Genomic DNA, 27,017 nt, shown 5'->3' with positions numbered 1-27,017 from the left:
AGGGAACAGAATTTTAAGTGTTTTTTTTTTTTCCTGATTTTTAAACCGTATGGATTATTCTAATATTGAAAATAAAATTGTGTGTTTCAAAAATGATGTATCCTAACTTGCATCAGAAGGACAAATTCCTTTGCGTGCTAAGTAGGTTTCAAGTAAAGGCTGCTTTTCATCTTTACAATTATTTTCTTCCTGAATCAGAGTTCGTACTGATGAACAGTCATTAACCATTTTTAGACTTAAGAATATAAAGAACGACCTACCTAAGAAGAAAAAGAAAACGTCAAGCACCACATCTGTAATTCCGCATTTATCCAAACAAATTCGTGGAGTCCTTTGGGTTGTCTTTAAAACTGGATTCTTTTTAGGTGATCTTTTTAGGCTTTGGGGTGACATTTTCTTAGATGTTGACGATGATTATAATCTATGTTTGCAGGATAAATATAAAAATCTTCATGATACTTTTCTTTCTCCTTATGTGGCTCTATCAATTGAACTCTCTCTTTCAACTAGGATTAATATCTGCTACTTGCTGGGTAATATTCAGAGAAATAGGAATGATCACAATAAAGGAATTCCTTTATGGTTATTGTTTTGCCCTCTGCTGCTTTTACCAGTTTTTATTAAAATATTTGCCGGCAGATATTATGGCTATCTATACATTCGCATTTACTGCATTTTCCTGCTTATTACACCTTTATATCAATATGGCTTCTCTGTCTATGTGTATTGGTTCATTCAAAGTCACCTTCTATCGTGGTCTGTTCTTGGTTAGCAGTATTGTCTGAAGTAGAGGAGCCAATATTCGCTTTCATAATATTACATCTATGGTAACAGAACTTCATTTATGATTAAAATTACTAAGCTTTGATTCCTGCTGTAGTCATTATAGCTCAACTTTCATTAATACCTATGTGTTCCTTTTCGTAGTGGGATGTTATGCGTTTTTCATGATTTTTGTCGTATTGTCTTTCCACAACTTCATGATCTTCCTTTCTACAAGTCATATGTATTACCTTCATACATGTATGAATGATACCAGGTATTATTATGATGATCACTTTTTAGATGAGTAACCTAAAGCTCACAGAGTTTCAATAACGTTTTTTTTTTTTCCCAAAAGCATTTCTTGAGAAACACTCAGGTAGTCATTTTGACTTTGGATCAGAAGCTAGGTTTGAAGAGGGTAAAGAATGGTCCTTTACATTTACCAACTGGACGGGCTTACATGTGAACTCTAGGAAATGGCATGTGACCTACCCAAGCAAAATGAGACCGAAGATCACAATAGTAGTAGCTGTACAGTTTTCTAATGGACAAAATAAAATTGCCTGTATTTAACGTTGTATTTCTCCCTGTTTCTGTCTGGCCTTTGCTCAGAGCAAGAGTACTAGCAATGGAGTCAGGGTCTGTAACCTGGTAATGATACTAACAAAATGAGAGAACCTGACTAAGTCAATCTGACCTCTGTGAGCCTCAGTTTCCTCACTTGTAATATGAGAATGTTCAAACTGAAGTTCGCTAAGGGCCTCCTACTTCTGAAATGCTTCGATTCTAGGAGATAATTACGAGGCCATGCTCGTACCCGCTGAAGGGAAAGACAGGGCAGGGAGAAGTTTGCTTCTAACCTGGGAACAACATATGTAGCAGACCACTTGGGTCTTCTGCACATCTGTGCCCAGGTTGGAGCAGAGGCAGTTCCTCAGAAGAGTACCAAAGTGTTCCAGCACTTACGGACATCATCAGCTTTGATTTTTGGTATCTCAGTGAGCATTGGTATTAGAGACTTCCTGATTGCAACAAGCTTAACATAATGCTGTTCCTTAAAGAAAGTGAAAGTTTATCAATCTCATCGATCTTTCATCACCCTTTTGTTTCCTGCAGAAAATTTCCAAAATCCATCTGTCCTTGGAGCTGCAAATTCTCTTCAGCTCTCTCTTCCTGTGGTGAACAATGCAGTTTCCATAAAAGGAAGTGTCTGCAACTTTTCCAGCACCCGTGCACCAGCTGTCAATTCGGCATGGCTACTGCCATCAGCCTCTGGCACCTCTTTCCAGCCACTCATAGGTAGTGCCTACCCTTACCCACATTCTAGCACAGCTATGTTGTCTGGGGTGACTGGCCAGAGCCAGATCTCCACTTCAGCTGCCTCCTATCCAGGTATTCTTAAGTGGGATACCACAGGAAGCACTGAAAAGAAGTCATCTTCACTTGAAGACTACACTGTGATTGTCATTGACCAAGACACAGCTGCTTCTGCCACGTCTATGGCAGCCCAGTATGATAAAACTTCAGTTGCCAATACTGTGGTCCCTGTGTATCCATCACTGTCTGCCAGCCTTGCTCAGGGGACACCATCTCAGATTCCAAATCAGGGACATAGCCTGTCACTTCCCTACCAGGAAGGAAGCCAGATGTATTACTATAATCAAGGCACATTGGGGCCTCTACAGTGTGGAGAGCTTGGCCCCTGCCTGCAGTCCTATGGCTCTGTGTCGTACACGGGAAGCAGGGCCTCTGCCCCTCAACCAGAGATAGTGATGGTGCTGGAGGAGTTTCAGGCCACAAATGTCCTAACACCAGTCTCCACGTCTGGAACCTACAACTCGGTGTCCGCTCAATCCATGGCAGAAATACCTTTTCAAGGTGAGTCCAAACAGCAAGAAGGGAGAGGACTTAAGTCAGCATTGCAAAGGAGGGTCAAGTCTGCAGCTGAGAAGTGGTGAGTCCACAGATAGGTAGAGTTTAGGTCCTGAGAGTTTAACCACCACCATTGCTCAGTGCTCTCCACTTTCAGACTCTATATAGGTGGGAAGGTGGGATACTACAATGCCATCTATGCTACACACAAGAGAACATCAAGAACACACCAAGGGATGCCTCACTCTTTGCTGCCGTGCTCCTCAGTCTCCCTACACCACCACACTGTAATTAAGGGCCTTCCCTGATCTACTGCTTTAGTCTCTTTGGAAGGCACTTCAGAATTCTTATGTGGTAGTGACAGTTTAATTTCCCTTAATGTACACCAGGATTTCAGACCTTGTGTTCAGAGATCCTGCCCATAGCAAGCCGGCTCAGAATGCGTCCTTGCTTGTGTATTTCATGAGCAAGGGCTCCACTCTCTGTCCCGGTCCTTGACATGAAGTGTTCTTATTCCCTCAGAAGAGTGGAGAGAATTGAAAGGACTGTATATGAGAATACTAGGCTGTATAAAACATTTCATAGTTCAAAAATCACGTTCACTTTTTAGACACTTACCACAACCCTATGAAATACCAAGAAAACCGACAAACCATGAGATCAAATGATCACAAGCAAAGTAGACCGGTCCCTGCCTATCTTTTAACACAAGGTCCTGTCCATGGTCCTTAAGAAGAGCTAGTGGAAATGCCTTGCCCACTGTTGGAAGGTGCCTGATTGCTGTGTATGTATGTAGGGGGAGTATCTCACTTACCCAGGGACTGACGTTTTCCTTGATTCCTTTGTAGTGATGGAAACTTCCTTTGGGATGGAGACTTCCCTGGGATTGCAACCTTCAAGCAAGGAACAAGCAGAGCATAAGAATTCGGATGAGATGAAAACCAAGGTTTCGAAGCCTCTGGATGACGACCGGATCCCAATAGAAAACCAAGATCTTCCACTACTCCCTTTAGAAATCCCTGACATTCACCAGATTCTGGCGTGCATTGATCCTCCTGGACAAAAGGAACCTCCTGGTCCTGACAATGCCAGTCTCGGAAAGAACAGCCTTAGTCTTGAGGGCCAAGGGACACCTGAAAATGGGATTGAGCCCAGCAGTGGTTTTCAGAACACTCCTAAACTGGTGGAAGATATTCACCTTTCCCAGCTCTCGAATTCCTTGAAATACCTTGACCAATCCAAAGATCTCACAGCCATCAAAGCCAAAGACACCAGAGCCATCAAGATGAATCAGGTGCAGGACAAGACGAGTACCATAACGGGTCCCTTCAATCAGGTCAGGAAGAACAGGCGTAAAGCCTCTGAGCATGTGAGTGGTGCTCCCAGAGCCAAAAGCCAGCCAAAGAACCCAGAGTGCCTGTTAGGGGAAGAAGTGGTTGTTTGCAGTGCTGCAGCCAGTGACAGGGCTCCTGTGAATGCGGTCAAGCATCCTAAGAGCGAACCTGAGAATGGTGCCTCTAGCAGGATGAGCAAAACTAAGAGCCACGGGCAGGAAAAAAACAAAAGATCAAGAGAAAATCAGTCCAGGAAAGCTGAAGAGAGTAAGCAGCCAGGGAACAAAGTCCAGGCAGAAGGGAAGCCAACTATTCCCAGGATGAAGCGGAAGAAAAATCAACCTGACCTTAGCCGAGAGGTCTTCAAAAAGCCTCGAAGCAGCCTAGGCATGCACATGCTGGAGTCTGTGCAGGTTTTTCATGCACTGGGGAGGAAGAATGACAAGAAAGCTGGGCTCTCTTCCTCTCGGGCCCTAGGAAACTCTAGCAACACCAGAGAACCCCAGCCAGCCCGAGCTATCAAACGACAGCCGGATACCCCATGGAAGGGTAAAAGTCCTGAGAAAACTCAAGTCAAAGCCCAGAAACGAGATGGCAGTGCTGAAGAGGAGTCTCCATCTCCATCCCAGTTTGAGCTGCCACCTCCTGGGAAGGTCAGGCTGATACCTTTGCCTTTTCTGACCCTGGACAGGCCTCGACCTCGACCTGCTCCTCGGAGGCCACAGTCTCTGGCCTCACATAGGCCTGGTATGGCTTACTCTGCCCAGCCTGGTGCTACTAACTCAGCCAATCCATCCCAACCAGCTCCTGCCAATGCATCCTTGACAGGTCCTGCCAGGCCAGCTCAGCCAATTCCAATCAACACAACCCAACCAGGTTTGACCAACCCTAGGTCGCCCAGTGTCCCTCAGAGGGCTGCTTCTGGGCCCGCACCCGACAAAACATCATCCTGCACTTCTCTGCGGCAGGGGCCCGTTTCCACTGCTGTGACCAAACTCCAGCCACCACCCAAGCCTCAAACCCAATATCCACTCCAAGACTTGCGCTACCAACGAATTCCATGGAGGAATCCAAATGTTCCTGAGCCAGTAATGTCAACGCCCATTACAAAAGAGCAGAGGCCAGAGCGCGAGGCCATGAAGAAGCTGGCTCAGCAAGAGCGTGAGAATGCTGCCAAATGTACATCTTTGGGGAAAGTGCAGTATTTCATCGAGAGGGAAAAAGAGATGGAAATGGCTAGATACTATGGCTATGCAAAATAAGAGCTTCTAAGATTGTTGGTGCCACTTTGGGTACCAGCTGGTTTTCCGCATATATATGTAGGTAGACACAAGATAGATATAGATAGATAGATAGGAATATAGATAGATATAATATGCACATAGATAGATAGATACAAATTTCCCTCTTCTGATATATTTTTAAACCTTAATGAAACTGAATAAACACATGTCCTAGAATTAATAGCTGAGTAATAAAAAAGCCTGTTGAGTTTTCCGATGCTCTTTACTGTGGTTTTTCCTTGGTGGTCGTGGTGGGGATCAAAGGCTGCTTTAGAGAGAAGGAAAGGAAACTTGGGTGGAAGAACAGGAAATAAAGGGATAAGACCTGAGGAGAGAGGAAGCAGCCCGGTTCAGGACTAGGAAGGCCATAAGGGGAGAGGTTTTATGGGCTCATAGAAAGAATCAGAAATAGGGGAAATGGCAAAAGTGAGATGCAGAGTCTGAGGTTAGGTGAAAAGAGTAAAATTTGGATAAAGTTGAAGAAGGCTGAAGAGCAGTCTGGGCTGAACAGAAGAAATGTAAAAAATCTCTGACACAGGATGGCTTTATGTCTCATGACCTACCAGATAGCTTTTGAGAAAATACGATCAGGACATATCTCCAACGGGTTTGGGTTACCTTATGCATGTGTGAGTAGAGCTGGGAAAGGTGAATACTAAACACAGGGGAATCTACCAGGGGAGTGGCAAGAGCTCACAGGTTTCCTGCAGGCAGGTGATAACCTGGGGCCTAGCAAAGTGAATCGCAGCAGCATGAGGCTCACCCAAAACAGGGCCTGGAATATAAATCTCTATGCACTCAACACCTATGAACCGGGCCGGAAAGATGTATTACTTCAGTTAAACTTGGCAACGTGCAAGGCCAATATTATTTACCGCCCTGCCACTTCAGTAGCAGGTTCAGCTGGGGCTGGGGTCGCATTGCACGCAAAGGAGCAAGGCCTCCATTGGAAGCCTACGAGCCCCCCAAGTCCTCAGTGTTTGCAAGCGCCCACAGGCGGTCAACCTGGCTTTCAGAGCACAGCATCTGGAGGTTTCGGGTGGACGAGATCAGCTTCTGGAGGGGCCTGAATATTAAGGTGAAAAGCCCAGCAAGTTCTCCACCGACCCGGGCGCGTGCTGCCTTCCCGGACCATCCCCATCAACCGAAACGCTGGAGAAAACTCGTCCCGGAGCGTCCATTTCTAGGTGAGAGCGGGGGTGCGCGTGCGCACTTGGCGGCCCTCCGAGGGCCAGGGACGCGGGCGCCCAAAGGTCCAGAGCGCTCGTCAGGCGTCCTGGTGGCGCGCGCGGGAGGGAGACCGGGTGGGAGACGGCGGGGGGAGCGCAGGAAAGGCAGGGAGGGGGGCAAGGGAGAAATGCGGCAGCCGATCGTCACCACGGGAGAGTTAGTACTTTACAGCAGTAAAACTGGTCTTTGAGGTATGATTCGCTCAACGTAAAATCGACCGTTTAAAAGCGCACAGTTCGGTGGCACTTCGTACATTCCCAAGGTTGTGCACCCGTCACCACTGCCTCATCCATACCATTTTCATCATCCTAAAAAGAGTCCTCTCTACCCCCTCCCTCCTACTCCTGCTCCAGGCAACCGGTAATTTCTACTGATTTGCCTTTTGGGGACATTTCATGTACATGCTGTAAATGGAATCACATAGTGTAACCTTTGGTATCTGGCTCCTTTCACTCAGCATAATGTTTGCAAGTTCATCCATGTTGTAGACTGTCACTATGTCATTCCTTTTCACGACTGCAGAATATTCTATTTTCTGGACATACCACCTCAGTTCATCTGTTCAAGAGCTGCTGGACACTGGGTTGTTTCTTTAGTCCTTTACACGTAGAGAGAGTTTATTCTGTGCCAGGCAGCACCTGGCTAAGGTACTCACCCCATTTCACAGATAAAGCGATAGTGTCAAGCATTTGCCCAAAATTAAGTGCTAGCAATTGGGGGAGCAATTTGAACCCAGGCATTCAGACTTGGGAGGTAATAGATTGACATGACAGAACATTAGAAAGATGCAAAAGGCTATTCAGTGGAAATTCACCATTTTCCCCATTTCTCAGCCAAGCACTTCGCCCCTCCCTCAGAGACATCTACTTTTGCCACTTTTTGGATCCTTTCAGAGAACTTATTTATATGTAGCCCAACATGATGTACGCATCCCAATTTATTGAGTAATCCGTCCGACTGACTTGAAATATCATTTTTGTGTTATTCTAAATGCTTCTGTTTATTTGCACTACCCTTTTCAGAACTGTCCTGGCTTTTTTTGCTTACCTTTTATATTTGCCATTTCTCTAGAATCATTTCTATCATCTTCTTTTTCATTTTAAAGTATTTCTTGTGTTTTCATTTACCCTTGTGTTGCGTTTAGTTTGGTGTTTAGTTCTTAGAATATTTAAAATTTTTAATTGTGTACTGAGTTCTCTCAGCTCTTTTCGTTCTGATTTATGTCATTTAGGTCTGGGGATGTTACACTGAGACAAGCCCAGTTATCCTGATGGGTACGAAATGCAGGGAATGGGTCTCTGGAACAAGATAACACCCTGACTATGAAAACGGAGGCTTTAGTCAGGGTAGGGCTTAACCAAGTTCCAGAGTGTTAGACTGAAGCTCTTTAGGTTCTTCCTCCTACATTTGAGATTCATTTTAGAGGTTAAGATGATGCTGAGACTGGGAGCTAGAGTTAAGTGGCTAGAAACTGTGGAGAGAAAATCGTTACAGAGGCAAGGAACCAGGAGAGACCAAACTATGAGAAGCATTTGCCTAAATAGAATTGAATGTTGCAACTGAGCATTTTCATAGGTAAACACGTTGTTGTTCTTACCACGCTCCTCCCTATCCATATCACCCACCCAAACATGTAGTAGCTATGGATGCCCTTGATTTCTGTGGGACCACAGAGAAAATCGACACTGGTTGGCTTGCAGACACTTCGTATACATTGTTAGCCTCACATTCCATGTTAGTATTACGGAAGTAAGCTATGTGAGAGGGGAAGCTAAGCTCAAAGGGAAAAACACTTGGAAACTTAAACCACATGTCTACCCTGCCACACCTTTCACAATTTCTTCTCAGATAAGCATCACCCCCACAGACGCACACATACAATCACTGAAATTGCGTAAGAAGCAGTAGGAGCATGACGGGAAGAGATGGGAAAAATAAGTCTATAAAAGCAATACTGATCGTCACAGGTCCCACCTATCAATGTATCTTCTTCTGGGCTCTAAGCATCTTGTATCGAATGCTACCTTCTCACTGCCACTAGAAAAGTCCCCAGAAAGATGGTTCTAGGCGTGCCTGAAAGCTTGCCACCAAGAAAAATGATTCTAGCCACGCATTTCCTCCCCCAAACCAGCTTAATCCACATATCAACCGTTAGCAACTCAGCCTTAACTCCCTTTATCACGTTCACAAGAGAAGTTGGTGAGAAAAGCACTAAACAGGGGAACAAAAGCAAAGGCAACCAGGCCAAGTGGGCTGACAGCAACATCTGTTCCTTATGCTCAGGCACATAAGTTACACCACACTTAATGTGGTATACCTCACCACAATGCCTTTTTCACGGACCCCTCTTTAATTTTCTCCACAAAATCCATCAGGTCAAGTTAGTTTGTGATGTTTCAATATAAGCTAATCAAGAGAAAAGAACATGCAATATGTCTTCCAGGGTTGGATTCTTGAAACATAGGACTAGGGGTCGAAAAAAAACATGTAGAAAAACCAAAGCATTTAAAAGCAATCCCTATTCTACAAACATAATAATGAATGGCATACATAAGGTAATATGACATAAAACAAAAAAAGCAAATCCATTTATGACTATTCTCTTCAGTGTACAAATCCATGGCAGGTTCTGGATTCTCTAGCTACATAAAACATATACACGTCAAAAACATATATCTACACACACACACAAACACACACACACACACACACACACACACACACACACACACACACACACACACACACACCACATACATTGAATTGTCTGTTCTGCTAGTACAAAATGAGGCCAAAGAATGTCAACTTGTTTCTTACAGAAACCAAAAAGTACACGAGTCTCTTTTTTCCTGTGCCCTTGCCTTACCCGTTCCCTATTTTCCATCGATGTCTTCTTTCTCTAACTATTCTTCTCTTCATTTTGCCTGGCATTGCACTCAAGCATGGCATAGGAAAAATCCTAGATGCCCAAGATTCTCCAGTGGCTGTTTTCAAGGGAGAGGAAGCTACAGTAACTGCCACACTGGATTCTCTCGAGTGAGAAGAGAGAAAATATCCCAAATGCTTCCCACGTATAAAAGAGCAGGATGGCAGAATGTCTATGAAGAGGTGCAAGGAGCCAGAGGTAGCAACTTATGGGCAAAAGAATTGTGACCACAGACCAGAAGAAGGAACGTCTGCAATTACCTGTATCATCTACCACTCTGGTGTTGGCTTTGACTAGGCAGAGTCCATTATTCAAAGCATCGGGGCATTGAAGGGAAGACCGCTGCTTCTTGAAGTTTGCAGGAAGTAACATCCACGAGTATAAGAAGGCAACATCAAGGCTCATCTCAGAAACAATGCCTAAAATGAAGGGGAAGAAAGGAGAGCAGAAGAGAGTTGCAAGTCCGATCTGGCACCACCTGGCCCGGCCCAGCCCAGCCCAGCCCCGCCCAGCCCAGCCCAGCCCAAGGAAGGTAGGATTCAAGGAGAAGAAACTAAGAGAAGAGCCGTGGATTACATCATTCCCTACAAGGCACACTCACCCTAGTCTTCAACCAAGGCACAGAAAGAGCCCTTTAATCCCTTCCTTTGCTCCCTAAAAGTTGCAGTAATTTCACTAAGCAAAATAACTGAAATAGTTTCAGAACAACTGCTATTGCTTACACTATGTGTCCCTTTCCTTCCTCCCCAAGGATATTAATTAACTGAATATGTAATATCTACTTAGAAATGTATAATATTATATATTCCATTAAAAATAACATACAAAATATAAATGACTCTTAGTTAATTATATTAACGAACATCTATAAGAAGCACTGAGATGATCTAGGGGAACGTGGAACTATCATGTCTGCCTTGCAGTATTGAACCTCCCCAGAGTTCAGACATTTAGATGCTGCTCCTGCCACTCTCTCCGTCTAATCTCACCTTCCCGTTGGAAATTTGACCTCCCTATTGGCTACCGGATACCTTTAAACTGCCTGTTTTGTGACATCATTTGCCCACCTACCTACTGCCACCTGGTAGAATCTTGGGGTTTCCATGGAGTTGTGTGTCAATAAACTCGAATCATCGCCAGTGGCCAGTGGCCAGTGATCAGTAACCTCTGTACTGGACACATGCGCCCTTTGGCTTCTGCCACCCAGACATCCTCCAGTATCGTCTCCTCATCCTGTGTGTCCTCAGTTGACGTTTCCTCGTCTCTCTCCATGTCAGGTAAGGACAGGAACTTTCTAGTGTTTCATTGGATTTCTTCCCCCTAAAGTTAGTAGTACAGTTAAAGACACTTTAGAATAATGGGGTAAAGTATTGAACCAGAAATCTGGAAACCTCATTTCAGTTTTGGCTCTGACATGTACTAGCTGTGTAACTTCGGACAAACCATTTACTCTCTCACAAAATCTGTTTCCTCATATGTTATATTAGGATAATAGATTGGTTATTCTTTCTGGACCCCTTCCTTTCTAATGTTAGATCTTAAAGAGCTTGTGCACAGAAAATGAAATTAGACACTTCTTGAGACTGTTTGCTTCAAGAGAAACAGAGAAAAAGCCTCGGTGGTGTAGAAAACTAACAACATCTACCAAGAGGTTTCATCTGTAATTGTCTCCCTGTAGTAATATATTAACTCCAGTATTTCAAATTCAGTGCTGTTCAAAAAGTAACATTCACTTGTTGTGGCGTTTTCTGTGTAAACTAGGTGAAGACATATAGGGAGAGGGGATGGAGAGTAGCGGGCCAGAAGGAGACAGATGTTCTTGGGGCAAGGACGTTTGGCAACTGTTTTCATCCAGCACAGGCCAACAGGAACTGACAGGGGCAAGTGAATGTAAAAATGAGGAAGGAGAAACTAGATGAAAGAGGTGGAGAGCACGCAGGAGTTCTCAGGAAAAAAGAAGGCAGTTTGTGATGGAATGCTGAAGGGGACTCGAGATTTTATATGAAAGGGGCACGAGCATAGAGGGAAATCTCCTCAGAGCAGGGCAAAATGAAGTCAGCAAGTGCTTAGATGACCGGACTAAGAAGGAAACTAAGGCTACAGCAGGGTGTCACTAGGAAAAGCAGCTCACCAGGAAAGTCATATGTAGTTGCCTGGTTTTTTTCTGTTTCTTCTTTGAACTCAGATGACACTTGACAGTTTTATAAATGAACAGTGAAGAAATGGTTTAGAAATGATGTTTCGCATAAACAAAAAATTAAGAAAAGTGGTTATCTAGGGGGCTGGAGGGAACAGAATTTTAAGTGTTTTTTTTTTCCTGATTTTTAAACCGTATGGATTATTCTAATATTGAAAATAAAATTGTGTGTTTCAAAAATGATGTATCCTAACTTGCATCAGAAGGACAAATTCCTTTGCGTGCTAAGTAGGTTTCAAGTAAAGGCTGCTTTTCATCTTTACAATTATTTTCTTCCTGAATCAGAGTTCGTACTGATGAACAGTCATTAACCATTTTTAGACTTAAGAATATAAAGAACGACCTACCTAAGAATAAAAAGAAAACGTCAAGCACCACATCTGTAATTCCGCATTTATCCAAACAAATTCGTGGAGTCCTTTGGGTTGTCTTTAAAACTGGATTCTTTTTAGGTGATCTTTTTAGGCTTTGGGGTGACATTTTCTTAGATGTTGACGATGATTATAATCTATGTTTGCAGGATAAATATAAAAATCTTCATGATACTTTTCTTTCTCCTTATGTGGCTCTATCAATTGAACTCTCTCTTTCAACTAGGATTAATATCTGCTACTTGCTGGGTAATATTCAGAGAAATAGGAATGATCACAATAAAGGAATTCCTTTATGGTTATTGTTTTGCCCTCTGCTTTTACCAGTTTTTATTAAAATATTTGCCGGCAGATATTATGGCTATCTATACATTCGCATTTACTGCATTTTCCTGCTTATTACACCTTTATATCAATATGGCTTCTCTGTCTATGTGTATTGGTTCATTCAAAGTCACCTTCTATCGTGGTCTGTTCTTGGTTAGCAGTATTGTCTGAAGTAGAGGAGCCAATATTCGCTTTCATAATATTACATCTATGGTAACAGAACTTCATTTATGATTAAAATTACTAAGCTTTGATTCCTGCTGTAGTCATTATAGCTCAACTTTCATTAATACCTATGTGTTCCTTTTCGTAGTGGGATGTTATGCGTTTTTCATGATTTTTGTCGTATTGTCTTTCCACAACTTCATGATCTTCCTTTCTACAAGTCATATGTATTACCTTCATACATGTATGAATGATACCAGGTATTATTATGATGATCACTTTTTAGATGAGTAACCTAAAGCTCACAGAGTTTCAATAACGTTTTTTTTTTTTCCCAAAAGCATTTCTTGAGAAACACTCAGGTAGTCATTTTGACTTTGGATCAGAAGCTAGGTTTGAAGAGGGTAAAGAATGGTCCTTTACATTTACCAACTGGACGGGCTTACATGTGAACTCTAGGAAATGGCATGTGACCTACCCAAGCAAAATGAGACCGAAGATCACAATAGTAGTAGCTGTACAGTTTTCTAATGGACAAAATAAAATTGCCTGTATTTAACGTTGTATTTCTCCCTGTTTCTGTCTGGCCTTTGCTCAGAGCAAGAGTACTAGCAATGGAGTCAGGGTCTGTAACCTGGTAATGATACTAACAAAATGAGAGAACCTGACTAAGTCAATCTGACCTCTGTGAGCCTCAGTTTCCTCACTTGTAATATGAGAATGTTCAAACTGAAGTTCGCTAAGGGCCTCCTACTTCTGAAATGCTTCGATTCTAGGAGATAATTACGAGGCCATGCTCGTACCCGCTGAAGGGAAAGACAGGGCAGGGAGAAGTTTGCTTCTAACCTGGGAACAACATATGTAGCAGACCACTTGGGTCTTCTGCACATCTGTGCCCAGGTTGGAGCAGAGGCAGTTCCTCAGAAGAGTACCAAAGTGTTCCAGCACTTACGGACATCATCAGCTTTGATTTTTGGTATCTCAGTGAGCATTGGTATTAGAGACTTCCTGATTGCAACAAGCTTAACATAATGCTGTTCCTTAAAGAAAGTGAAAGTTTATCAATCTCATCGATCTTTCATCACCCTTTTGTTTCCTGCAGAAAATTTCCAAAATCCATCTGTCCTTGGAGCTGCAAATTCTCTTCAGCTCTCTCTTCCTGTGGTGAACAATGCAGTTTCCATAAAAGGAAGTGTCTGCAACTTTTCCAGCACCCGTGCACCAGCTGTCAATTCGGCATGGCTACTGCCATCAGCCTCTGGCACCTCTTTCCAGCCACTCATAGGTAGTGCCTACCCTTACCCACATTCTAGCACAGCTATGTTGTCTGGGGTGACTGGCCAGAGCCAGATCTCCACTTCAGCTGCCTCCTATCCAGGTATTCTTAAGTGGGATACCACAGGAAGCACTGAAAAGAAGTCATCTTCACTTGAAGACTACACTGTGATTGTCATTGACCAAGACACAGCTGCTTCTGCCACGTCTATGGCAGCCCAGTATGATAAAACTTCAGTTGCCAATACTGTGGTCCCTGTGTATCCATCACTGTCTGCCAGCCTTGCTCAGGGGACACCATCTCAGATTCCAAATCAGGGACATAGCCTGTCACTTCCCTACCAGGAAGGAAGCCAGATGTATTACTATAATCAAGGCACATTGGGGCCTCTACAGTGTGGAGAGCTTGGCCCCTGCCTGCAGTCCTATGGCTCTGTGTCGTACACGGGAAGCAGGGCCTCTGCCCCTCAACCAGAGATAGTGATGGTGCTGGAGGAGTTTCAGGCCACAAATGTCCTAACACCAGTCTCCACGTCTGGAACCTACAACTCGGTGTCCGCTCAATCCATGGCAGAAATACCTTTTCAAGGTGAGTCCAAACAGCAAGAAGGGAGAGGACTTAAGTCAGCATTGCAAAGGAGGGTCAAGTCTGCAGCTGAGAAGTGGTGAGTCCACAGATAGGTAGAGTTTAGGTCCTGAGAGTTTAACCACCACCATTGCTCAGTGCTCTCCACTTTCAGACTCTATATAGGTGGGAAGGTGGGATACTACAATGCCATCTATGCTACACACAAGAGAACATCAAGAACACACCAAGGGATGCCTCACTCTTTGCTGCCGTGCTCCTCAGTCTCCCTACACCACCACACTGTAATTAAGGGCCTTCCCTGATCTACTGCTTTAGTCTCTTTGGAAGGCACTTCAGAATTCTTATGTGGTAGTGACAGTTTAATTTCCCTTAATGTACACCAGGATTTCAGACCTTGTGTTCAGAGATCCTGCCCATAGCAAGCCGGCTCAGAATGCGTCCTTGCTTGTGTATTTCATGAGCAAGGGCTCCACTCTCTGTCCCGGTCCTTGACATGAAGTGTTCTTATTCCCTCAGAAGAGTGGAGAGAATTGAAAGGACTGTATATGAGAATACTAGGCTGTATAAAACATTTCATAGTTCAAAAATCACGTTCACTTTTTAGACACTTACCACAACCCTATGAAATACCAAGAAAACCGACAAACCATGAGATCAAATGATCACAAGCAAAGTAGACCGGTCCCTGCCTATCTTTTAACACAAGGTCCTGTCCATGGTCCTTAAGAAGAGCTAGTGGAAATGCCTTGCCCACTGTTGGAAGGTGCCTGATTGCTGTGTATGTATGTAGGGGGAGTATCTCACTTACCCAGGGACTGACGTTTTCCTTGATTCCTTTGTAGTGATGGAAACTTCCTTTGGGATGGAGACTTCTCTGGGATTGCAACCTTCAAGCAAGGAACAAGCAGAGCATAAGAATTCGGATGAGATGAAAACCAAGGTTTCGAAGCCTCTGGATGACGACCGGATCCCAATAGAAAACCAAGATCTTCCACTACTCCCTTTAGAAATCCCTGACATTCACCAGATTCTGGCGTGCATTGATCCTCCTGGACAAAAGGAACCTCCTGGTCCTGACAATGCCAGTCTCGGAAAGAACAGCCTTAGTCTTGAGGGCCAAGGGACACTTGAAAATGGGATTGAGCCCAGCAGTGGTTTTCAGAACACTCCTAAACTGGTGGAAGATATTCACCTTTCCCAGCTCTCGAATTCCTTGAAATACCTTGACCAATCCAAAGATCTCACAGCCATCAAAGCCAAAGACACCAGAGCCATCAAGATGAATCAGGTGCAGGACAAGACGAGTACCATAACGGGTCCCTTCAATCAGGTCAGGAAGAACAGGCGTAAAGCCTCTGAGCATGTGAGTGGTGCTCCCAGAGCCAAAAGCCAGCCAAAGAACCCAGAGTGCCTGTTAGGGGAAGAAGTGGTTGTTTGCAGTGCTGCAGCCAGTGACAGGGCTCCTGTGAATGCGGTCAAGCATCCTAAGAGCGAACCTGAGAATGGTGCCTCTAGCAGGATGAGCAAAACTAAGAGCCACGGGCAGGAAAAAAACAAAAGATCAAGAGAAAATCAGTCCAGGAAAGCTGAAGAGAGTAAGCAGCCAGGGAACAAAGTCCAGGCAGAAGGGAAGCCAACTATTCCCAGGATGAAGCGGAAGAAAAATCAACCTGACCTTAGCCGAGAGGTCTTCAAAAAGCCTCGAAGCAGCCTAGGCATGCACATGCTGGAGTCTGTGCAGGTTTTTCATGCACTGGGGAGGAAGAATGACAAGAAAGCTGGGCTCTCTTCCTCTCGGGCCCTAGGAAACTCTAGCAACACCAGAGAACCCCAGCCAGCCCGAGCTATCAAACGACAGCCGGATACCCCATGGAAGGGTAAAAGTCCTGAGAAAACTCAAGTCAAAGCCCAGAAACGAGATGGCAGTGCTGAAGAGGAGTCTCCATCTCCATCCCAGTTTGAGCTGCCACCTCCTGGGAAGGTCAGGCTGATACCTTTGCCTTTTCTGACCCTGGACAGGCCTCGACCTCGACCTGCTCCTCGGAGGCCACAGTCTCTGGCCTCACATAGGCCTGGTATGGCTTACTCTGCCCAGCCTGGTGCTACTAACTCAGCCAATCCATCCCAACCAGCTCCTGCCAATGCATCCTTGACAGGTCCTGCCAGGCCAGCTCAGCCAATTCCAATCAACACAACCCAACCAGGTTTGACCAACCCTAGGTCGCCCAGTGTCCCTCAGAGGGCTGCTTCTGGGCCCGCACCCGACAAAACATCATCCTGCACTTCTCTGCGGCAGGGGCCCGTTTCCACTGCTGTGACCAAACTCCAGCCACCACCCAAGCCTCAAACCCAATATCCACTCCAAGACTTGCGCTACCAACGAATTCCATGGAGGAATCCAAATGTTCCTGAGCCAGTAATGTCAACGCCCATTACAAAAGAGCAGAGGCCAGAGCGCGAGGCCATGAAGAAGCTGGCTCAGCAAGAGCGTGAGAATGCTGCCAAATGTACATCTTTGGGGAAAGTGCAGTATTTCATCGAGAGGGAAAAAGAGATGGAAATGGCTAGATACTATGGCTATGCAAAATAAGAGCTTCTAAGATTGTTGGTGCCACTTTGGGTACCAGCTGGTTTTCCGCATATATATGTAGATAGACACAAGATAGATATAGATAGATAGATAGGAATATAGATAGATATAATATGCACATAGATAGATAGATACAAATTTCCCTCTTCTGATATATTTTTAAACCTTAATGAAACTGAATAAACACATGTCCTAGAATTAATAGCTGAGTAATAAAAAAGCCTGTTGAGTTTTCCGATGCTCTTTACTGTGGTTTTTCCTTGGTGGTCGTGGTGGGGATCAAAGGCTGCTTTAGAGAGAAGGAAAGGAAACTTGGGTGGAAGAACAGGAAATAAAGGGATAAGACCTGAGGAGAGAGGAAGCAGCCCGGTTCAGGACTAGGAAGGCCATAAGGGGAGAGGTTTTATGGGCTCATAGAAAGAATCAGAAATAGGGGAAATGGCAAAAGTGAGATGCAGAGTCTGAGGTTAGGTGAAAAGAGTAAAATTTGGATAAAGTTGAAGAAGGCTGAAGAGCAGTCTGGGCTGAACAGAAGAAATGTAAAAAATCTCTGACACAGGATGGCTTTATGTCTCATGACCTACCAGATAGCTTTTGAGAAAATACGATCAGGACATATCTCCAACGGGTTTGGGTTACCTTATGCATGTGTGAGTAGAGCTGGGAAAGGTGAATACTAAACACAGGGGAATCTACCAGGGGAGTGGCAAGAGCTCACAGGTTTCCTGCAGGCAGGTGATAACCTGGGGCCTAGCAAAGTGAATCGCAGCAGCATGAGGCTCACCCAAAACAGGGCCTGGAATATAAATCTCTATGCACTCAACACCTATGAACCGGGCCGGAAAGATGTATTACTTCAGTTAAACTTGGCAACGTGCAAGGCCAATATTATTTACCGCCCTGCCACTTCAGTAGCAGGTTCAGCTGGGGCTGGGGTCGCATTGCACGCAAAGGAGCAAGGCCTCCATTGGAAGCCTACGAGCCCCCCAAGTCCTCAGTGTTTGCAAGCGCCCACAGGCGGTCAACCTGGCTTTCAGAGCACAGCATCTGGAGGTTTCGGGTGGACGAGATCAGCTTCTGGAGGGGCCTGAATATTAAGGTGAAAAGCCCAGCAAGTTCTCCACCGACCCGGGCGCGTGCTGCCTTCCCGGACCATCCCCATCAACCGAAACGCTGGAGAAAACTCGTCCCGGAGCGTCCATTTCTAGGTGAGAGCGGGGGTGCGCGTGCGCACTTGGCGGCCCTCCGAGGGCCAGGGACGCGGGCGCCCAAAGGTCCAGAGCGCTCGTCAGGCGTCCTGGTGGCGCGCGCGGGAGGGAGACCGGGTGGGAGACGGCGGGGGGAGCGCAGGAAAGGCAGGGAGGGGGGCAAGGGAGAAATGCGGCAGCCGATCTCACCACGGGAGAGTTAGTACTTTACAGCAGTAAAACTGGTCTTTGAGGTATGATTCGCTCAACGTAAAATCGACCGTTTAAAAGCGCACAGTTCGGTGGCACTTCGTACATTCCCAAGGTTGTGCACCCGTCACCACTGCCTCATCCATACCATTTTCATCATCCTAAAAAGAGTCCTCTCTACCCCCTCCCTCCTACTCCTGCTCCAGGCAACCGGTAATTTCTACTGATTTGCCTTTTGGGGACATTTCATGTACATGCTGTAAATGGAATCACATAGTGTAACCTTTGGTATCTGGCTCCTTTCACTCAGCATAATGTTTGCAAGTTCATCCGTGTTGTAGACTGTCACTATGTCATTCCTTTTCACGACTGCAGAATATTCTATTTTCTGGACATACCACCTCAGTTCATCTGTTCAAGAGCTGCTGGACACTGGGTTGTTTCTTTAGTCCTTTACACGTAGAGAGAGTTTATTCTGTGCCAGGCAGCACCTGGCTAAGGTACTCACCCCATTTCACAGATAAAGCGATAGTGTCAAGCATTTGCCCAAAATTAAGTGCTAGCAATTGGGGGAGCAATTTGAACCCAGGCATTCAGACTTGGGAGGTAATAGATTGACATGACAGAACATTAGAAAGATGCAAAAGGCTATTCAGTGGAAATTCACCATTTTCCCCATTTCTCAGCCAAGCACTTCGCCCCTCCCTCAGAGACATCTACTTTTGCCACTTTTTGGATCCTTTCAGAGAACTTATTTATATGTAGCCCAACATGATGTACGCATCCCAATTTATTGAGTAATCCGTCCGACTGACTTGAAATATCATTTTTGTGTTATTCTAAATGCTTCTGTTTATTTGCACTACCCTTTTCAGAACTGTCCTGGCTTTTTTTGCTTACCTTTTATATTTGCCATTTCTCTAGAATCATTTCTATCATCTTCTTTTTCATTTTAAAGTATTTCTTGTGTTTTCATTTACCCTTGTGTTGCGTTTAGTTTGGTGTTTAGTTCTTAGAATATTTAAAATTTTTAATTGTGTACTGAGTTCTCTCAGCTCTTTTCGTTCTGATTTATGTCATTTAGGTCTGGGGATGTTACACTGAGACAAGCCCAGTTATCCTGATGGGTACGAAATGCAGGGAATGGGTCTCTGGAACAAGATAACACCCTGACTATGAAAACGGAGGCTTTAGTCAGGGTAGGGCTTAACCAAGTTCCAGAGTGTTAGACTGAAGCTCTTTAGGTTCTTCCTCCTACATTTGAGATTCATTTTAGAGGTTAAGATGATGCTGAGACTGGGAGCTAGAGTTAAGTGGCTAGAAACTGTGGAGAGAAAATCGTTACAGAGGCAAGGAACCAGGAGAGACCAAACTATGAGAAGCATTTGCCTAAATAGAATTGAATGTTGCAACTGAGCATTTTCATAGGTAAACACGTTGTTGTTCTTACCACGCTCCTCCCTATCCATATCACCCACCCAAACATGTAGTAGCTATGGATGCCCTTGATTTCTGTGGGACCACAGAGAAAATCGACACTGGTTGGCTTGCAGACACTTCGTATACATTGTTAGCCTCACATTCCATGTTAGTATTACGGAAGTAAGCTATGTGAGAGGGGAAGCTAAGCTCAAAGGGAAAAACACTTGGAAACTTAAACCACATGTCTACCCTGCCACACCTTTCACAATTTCTTCTCAGATAAGCATCACCCCCACAGACGCACACATACAATCACTGAAATTGCGTAAGAAGCAGTAGGAGCATGACGGGAAGAGATGGGAAAAATAAGTCTATAAAAGCAATACTGATCGTCACAGGTCCCACCTATCAATGTATCTTCTTCTGGGCTCTAAGCATCTTGTATCGAATGCTACCTTCTCACTGCCACTAGAAAAGTCCCCAGAAAGATGGTTCTAGGCGTGCCTGAAAGCTTGCCACCAAGAAAAATGATTCTAGCCACGCATTTCCTCCCCCAAACCAGCTTAATCCACATATCAACCGTTAGCAACTCAGCCTTAACTCCCTTTATCACGTTCACAAGAGAAGTTGGTGAGAAAAGCACTAAACAGGGGAACAAAAGCAAAGGCAACCAGGCCAAGTGGGCTGACAGCAACATCTGTTCCTTATGCTCAGGCACATAAGTTACACCACACTTAATGTGGTATACCTCACCACAATGCCTTTTTCACGGACCCCTCTTTAATTTTCTCCACAAAATCCATCAGGTCAAGTTAGTTTGTGATGTTTCAATATAAGCTAATCAAGAGAAAAGAACATGCAATATGTCTTCCAGGGTTGGATTCTTGAAACATAGGACTAGGGGTCGAAAAAAAAACATGTAGAAAAACCAAAGCATTTAAAAGCAATCCCTATTCTACAAACATAATAATGAATGGCATACATAAGGTAATATGACATAAAACAAAAAAAGCAAATCCATTTATGACTATTCTCTTCAGTGTACAAATCCATGGCAGGTTCTGGATTCTCTAGCTACATAAAACATATACACGTCAAAAACATATATCTACACACACACACACACACACACACACACGCACACACACACACACACACACACACACACACCACACATTGAATTGTCTGTTCTGCTAGTACAAAATGAGGCCAAAGAATGTCAACTTGTTTCTTACAGAAACCAAAAAGTACACGAGTCTCTTTTTTCCTGTGCCCTTGCCTTACCCGTTCCCTATTTTCCATCGATGTCTTCTTTCTCTAACTATTCTTCTCCTCATTTTTCCTGGCATTGCACTCAAGCATGGCATAGGAAAAATCCTAGATGCCCAAGATTCTCCAGTGGCTGTTTTCAAGGGAGAGGAAGCTACAGTAACTGCCACACTGGATTCTCTCGAGTGAGAAGAGAGAAAATATCCCAAATGCTTCCCACGTATAAAAGAGCAGGATGGCAGAATGTCTAGGAAGAGGTGCAAGGAGCCAGAGGTAGCAACTTATGGGCAAAAGAATTGTGACCACAGACCAGAAGAAGGAACGTCTGCAATTACCTGTATCATCTACCACTCTGGTGTTGGCTTTGACTAGGCAGAGTCCATTATTCAAAGCATCGGGGCATTGAAGGGAAGACCGCTGCTTCTTGAAGTTTGCAGGAAGTAACATCCACGAGTATAAGAAGGCAACATCAAGGCTCATCTCAGAAACAATGCCTAAAATGAAGGGGAAGAAAGGAGAGCAGAAGAGAGTTGCAAGTCCGATCTGGCACCACCTGGCCCGGCCCAGCCCAGCCCAGCCCCGCCCAGCCCAGCCCAGCCCAAGGAAGGTAGGATTCAAGGAGAAGAAACTAAGAGAAGAGCCGTGGATTACATCATTCCCTACAAGGCACACTCACCCTAGTCTTCAACCAAGGCACAGAAAGAGCCCTTTAATCCCTTCCTTTGCTCCCTAAAAGTTGCAGTAATTTCACTAAGCAAAATAACTGAAATAGTTTCAGAACAACTGCTATTGCTTACACTATGTGTCCCTTTCCTTCCTCCCCAAGGATATTAATTAACTGAATATGTAATATCTACTTAGAAATGTATAATATTATATATTCCATTAAAAATAACATACAAAATATAAATGACTCTTAGTTAATTATATTAACGAACATCTATAAGAAGCACTGAGATGATCTAGGGGAACGTGGAACTATCATGTCTGCCTTGCAGTATTGAACCTCCCCAGAGTTCAGACATTTAGATGCTGCTCCTGCCACTCTCTCCGTCTAATCTCACCTTCCCGTTGGAAATTTGACCTCCCTATTGGCTACCGGATACCTTTAAACTGCCTGTTTTGTGACATCATTTGCCCACCTACCTACTGCCACCTGGTAGAATCTTGGGGTTTCCATGGAGTTGTGTGTCAATAAACTCGAATCATCGCCAGTGGCCAGTGGCCAGTGATCAGTAACCTCTGTACTGGACACATGCGCCCTTTGGCTTCTGCCACCCAGACATCCTCCAGTATCGTCTCCTCATCCTGTGTGTCCTCAGTTGACGTTTCCTCGTCTCTCTCCATGTCAGGTAAGGACAGGAACTTTCTAGTGTTTCATTGGATTTCTTCCCCCTAAAGTTAGTAGTACAGTTAAAGACACTTTAGAATAATGGGGTAAAGTATTGAACCAGAAATCTGGAAACCTCATTTCAGTTTTGGCTCTGACATGTACTAGCTGTGTAACTTCGGACAAACCATTTACTCTCTCACAAAATCTGTTTCCTCATATGTTATATTAGGATAATAGATTGGTTATTCTTTCTGGACCCCTTCCTTTCTAATGTTAGATCTTAAAGAGCTTGTGCACAGAAAATGAAATTAGACACTTCTTGAGACTGTTTGCTTCAAGAGAAACAGAGAAAAAGCCTCGGTGGTGTAGAAAACTAACAACATCTACCAAGAGGTTTCATCTGTAATTGTCTCCCTGTAGTAATATATTAACTCCAGTATTTCAAATTCAGTGCTGTTCAAAAAGTAACATTCACTTGTTGTGGCGTTTTCTGTGTAAACTAGGTGAAGACATATAGGGAGAGGGGATGGAGAGTAGCGGGCCAGAAGGAGACAGATGTTCTTGGGGCAAGGACGTTTGGCAACTGTTTTCATCCAGCACAGGCCAACAGGAACTGACAGGGGCAAGTGAATGTAAAAATGAGGAAGGAGAAACTAGATGAAAGAGGTGGAGAGCACGCAGGAGTTCTCAGGAAAAAAGAAGGCAGTTTGTGATGGAATGCTGAAGGGGACTCGAGATTTTATATGAAAGGGGCACGAGCATAGAGGGAAATCTCCTCAGAGCAGGGCAAAATGAAGTCAGCAAGTGCTTAGATGACCGGACTAAGAAGGAAACTAAGGCTACAGCAGGGTGTCACTAGGAAAAGCAGCTCACCAGGAAAGTCATATGTAGTTGCCTGGTTTTTTTCTGTTTCTTCTTTGAACTCAGATGACACTTGACAGTTTTATAAATGAACAGTGAAGAAATGGTTTAGAAATGATGTTTCGCATAAACAAAAAATTAAGAAAAGTGGTTATCTAGGGGGCTGGAGGGAACAGAATTTTAAGTGTTTTTTTTTTTTCCTGATTTTTAAACCGTATGGATTATTCTAATATTGAAAATAAAATTGTGTGTTTCAAAAATGATGTATCCTAACTTGCATCAGAAGGACAAATTCCTTTGCGTGCTAAGTAGGTTTCAAGTAAAGGCTGCTTTTCATCTTTACAATTATTTTCTTCCTGAATCAGAGTTCGTACTGATGAACAGTCATTAACCATTTTTAGACTTAAGAATATAAAGAACGACCTACCTAAGAATAAAAAGAAAACGTCAAGCACCACATCTGTAATTCCGCATTTATCCAAACAAATTCGTGGAGTCCTTTGGGTTGTCTTTAAAACTGGATTCTTTTTAGGTGATCTTTTTAGGCTTTGGGGTGACATTTTCTTAGATGTTGACGATGATTATAATCTATGTTTGCAGGATAAATATAAAAATCTTCATGATACTTTTCTTTCTCCTTATGTGGCTCTATCAATTGAACTCTCTCTTTCAACTAGGATTAATATCTGCTACTTGCTGGGTAATATTCAGAGAAATAGGAATGATCACAATAAAGGAATTCCTTTATGGTTATTGTTTTGCCCTCTGCTGCTTTTACCAGTTTTTATTAAAATATTTGCCGGCAGATATTATGGCTATCTATACATTCGCATTTACTGCATTTTCCTGCTTATTACACCTTTATATCAATATGGCTTCTCTGTCTATGTGTATTGGTTCATTCAAAGTCACCTTCTATCGTGGTCTGTTCTTGGTTAGCAGTATTGTCTGAAGTAGAGGAGCCAATATTCGCTTTCATAATATTACATCTATGGTAACAGAACTTCATTTATGATTAAAATTACTAAGCTTTGATTCCTGCTGTAGTCATTATAGCTCAACTTTCATTAATACCTATGTGTTCCTTTTCGTAGTGGGATGTTATGCGTTTTTCATGATTTTTGTCGTATTGTCTTTCCACAACTTCATGATCTTCCTTTCTACAAGTCATATGTATTACCTTCATACATGTATGAATGATACCAGGTATTATTATGATGATCACTTTTTAGATGAGTAACCTAAAGCTCACAGAGTTTCAATAACGTTTTTTTTTTTTCCCAAAAGCATTTCTTGAGAAACACTCAGGTAGTCATTTTGACTTTGGATCAGAAGCTAGGTTTGAAGAGGGTAAAGAATGGTCCTTTACATTTACCAACTGGACGGGCTTACATGTGAACTCTAGGAAATGGCATGTGACCTACCCAAGCAAAATGAGACCGAAGATCACAATAGTAGTAGCTGTACAGTTTTCTAATGGACAAAATAAAATTGCCTGTATTTAACGTTGTATTTCTCCCTGTTTCTGTCTGGCCTTTGCTCAGAGCAAGAGTACTAGCAATGGAGTCAGGGTCTGTAACCTGGTAATGATACTAACAAAATGAGAGAACCTGACTAAGTCAATCTGACCTCTGTGAGCCTCAGTTTCCTCACTTGTAATATGAGAATGTTCAAACTGAAGTTCGCTAAGGGCCTCCTACTTCTGAAATGCTTCGATTCTAGGAGATAATTACGAGGCCATGCTCGTACCCGCTGAAGGGAAAGACAGGGCAGGGAGAAGTTTGCTTCTAACCTGGGAACAACATATGTAGCAGACCACTTGGGTCTTCTGCACATCTGTGCCCAGGTTGGAGCAGAGGCAGTTCCTCAGAAGAGTACCAAAGTGTTCCAGCACTTACGGACATCATCAGCTTTGATTTTTGGTATCTCAGTGAGCATTGGTATTAGAGACTTCCTGATTGCAACAAGCTTAACATAATGCTGTTCCTTAAAGAAAGTGAAAGTTTATCAATCTCATCGATCTTTCATCACCCTTTTGTTTCCTGCAGAAAATTTCCAAAATCCATCTGTCCTTGGAGCTGCAAATTCTCTTCAGCTCTCTCTTCCTGTGGTGAACAATGCAGTTTCCATAAAAGGAAGTGTCTGCAACTTTTCCAGCACCCGTGCACCAGCTGTCAATTCGGCATGGCTACTGCCATCAGCCTCTGGCACCTCTTTCCAGCCACTCATAGGTAGTGCCTACCCTTACCCACATTCTAGCACAGCTATGTTGTCTGGGGTGACTGGCCAGAGCCAGATCTCCACTTCAGCTGCCTCCTATCCAGGTATTCTTAAGTGGGATACCACAGGAAGCACTGAAAAGAAGTCATCTTCACTTGAAGACTACACTGTGATTGTCATTGACCAAGACACAGCTGCTTCTGCCACGTCTATGGCAGCCCAGTATGATAAAACTTCAGTTGCCAATACTGTGGTCCCTGTGTATCCATCACTGTCTGCCAGCCTTGCTCAGGGGACACCATCTCAGATTCCAAATCAGGGACATAGCCTGTCACTTCCCTACCAGGAAGGAAGCCAGATGTATTACTATAATCAAGGCACATTGGGGCCTCTACAGTGTGGAGAGCTTGGCCCCTGCCTGCAGTCCTATGGCTCTGTGTCGTACACGGGAAGCAGGGCCTCTGCCCCTCAACCAGAGATAGTGATGGTGCTGGAGGAGTTTCAGGCCACAAATGTCCTAACACCAGTCTCCACGTCTGGAACCTACAACTCGGTGTCCGCTCAATCCATGGCAGAAATACCTTTTCAAGGTGAGTCCAAACAGCAAGAAGGGAGAGGACTTAAGTCAGCATTGCAAAGGAGGGTCAAGTCTGCAGCTGAGAAGTGGTGAGTCCACAGATAGGTAGAGTTTAGGTCCTGAGAGTTTAACCACCACCATTGCTCAGTGCTCTCCACTTTCAGACTCTATATAGGTGGGAAGGTGGGATACTACAATGCCATCTATGCTACACACAAGAGAACATCAAGAACACACCAAGGGATGCCTCACTCTTTGCTGCCGTGCTCCTCAGTCTCCCTACACCACCACACTGTAATTAAGGGCCTTCCCTGATCTACTGCTTTAGTCTCTTTGGAAGGCACTTCAGAATTCTTATGTGGTAGTGACAGTTTAATTTCCCTTAATGTACACCAGGATTTCAGACCTTGTGTTCAGAGATCCTGCCCATAGCAAGCCGGCTCAGAATGCGTCCTTGCTTGTGTATTTCATGAGCAAGGGCTCCACTCTCTGTCCCGGTCCTTGACATGAAGTGTTCTTATTCCCTCAGAAGAGTGGAGAGAATTGAAAGGACTGTATATGAGAATACTAGGCTGTATAAAACATTTCATAGTTCAAAAATCACGTTCACTTTTTAGACACTTACCACAACCCTATGAAATACCAAGAAAACCGACAAACCATGAGATCAAATGATCACAAGCAAAGTAGACCGGTCCCTGCCTATCTTTTAACACAAGGTCCTGTCCATGGTCCTTAAGAAGAGCTAGTGGAAATGCCTTGCCCACTGTTGGAAGGTGCCTGATTGCTGTGTATGTATGTAGGGGGAGTATCTCACTTACCCAGGGACTGACGTTTTCCTTGATTCCTTTGTAGTGATGGAAACTTCCTTTGGGATGGAGACTTCTCTGGGATTGCAACCTTCAAGCAAGGAACAAGCAGAGCATAAGAATTCGGATGAGATGAAAACCAAGGTTTCGAAGCCTCTGGATGACGACCAGATCCCAATAGAAAACCAAGATCTTCCACTACTCC

This window comes from Cynocephalus volans, chromosome 14, assembly GCF_027409185.1.
Source record: "Cynocephalus volans isolate mCynVol1 chromosome 14, mCynVol1.pri, whole genome shotgun sequence".
NCBI classification, from domain to species: Eukaryota; Metazoa; Chordata; class Mammalia; order Dermoptera; family Cynocephalidae; genus Cynocephalus; species Cynocephalus volans.
Note: the sequence above shows the minus strand (reverse complement) of the source record.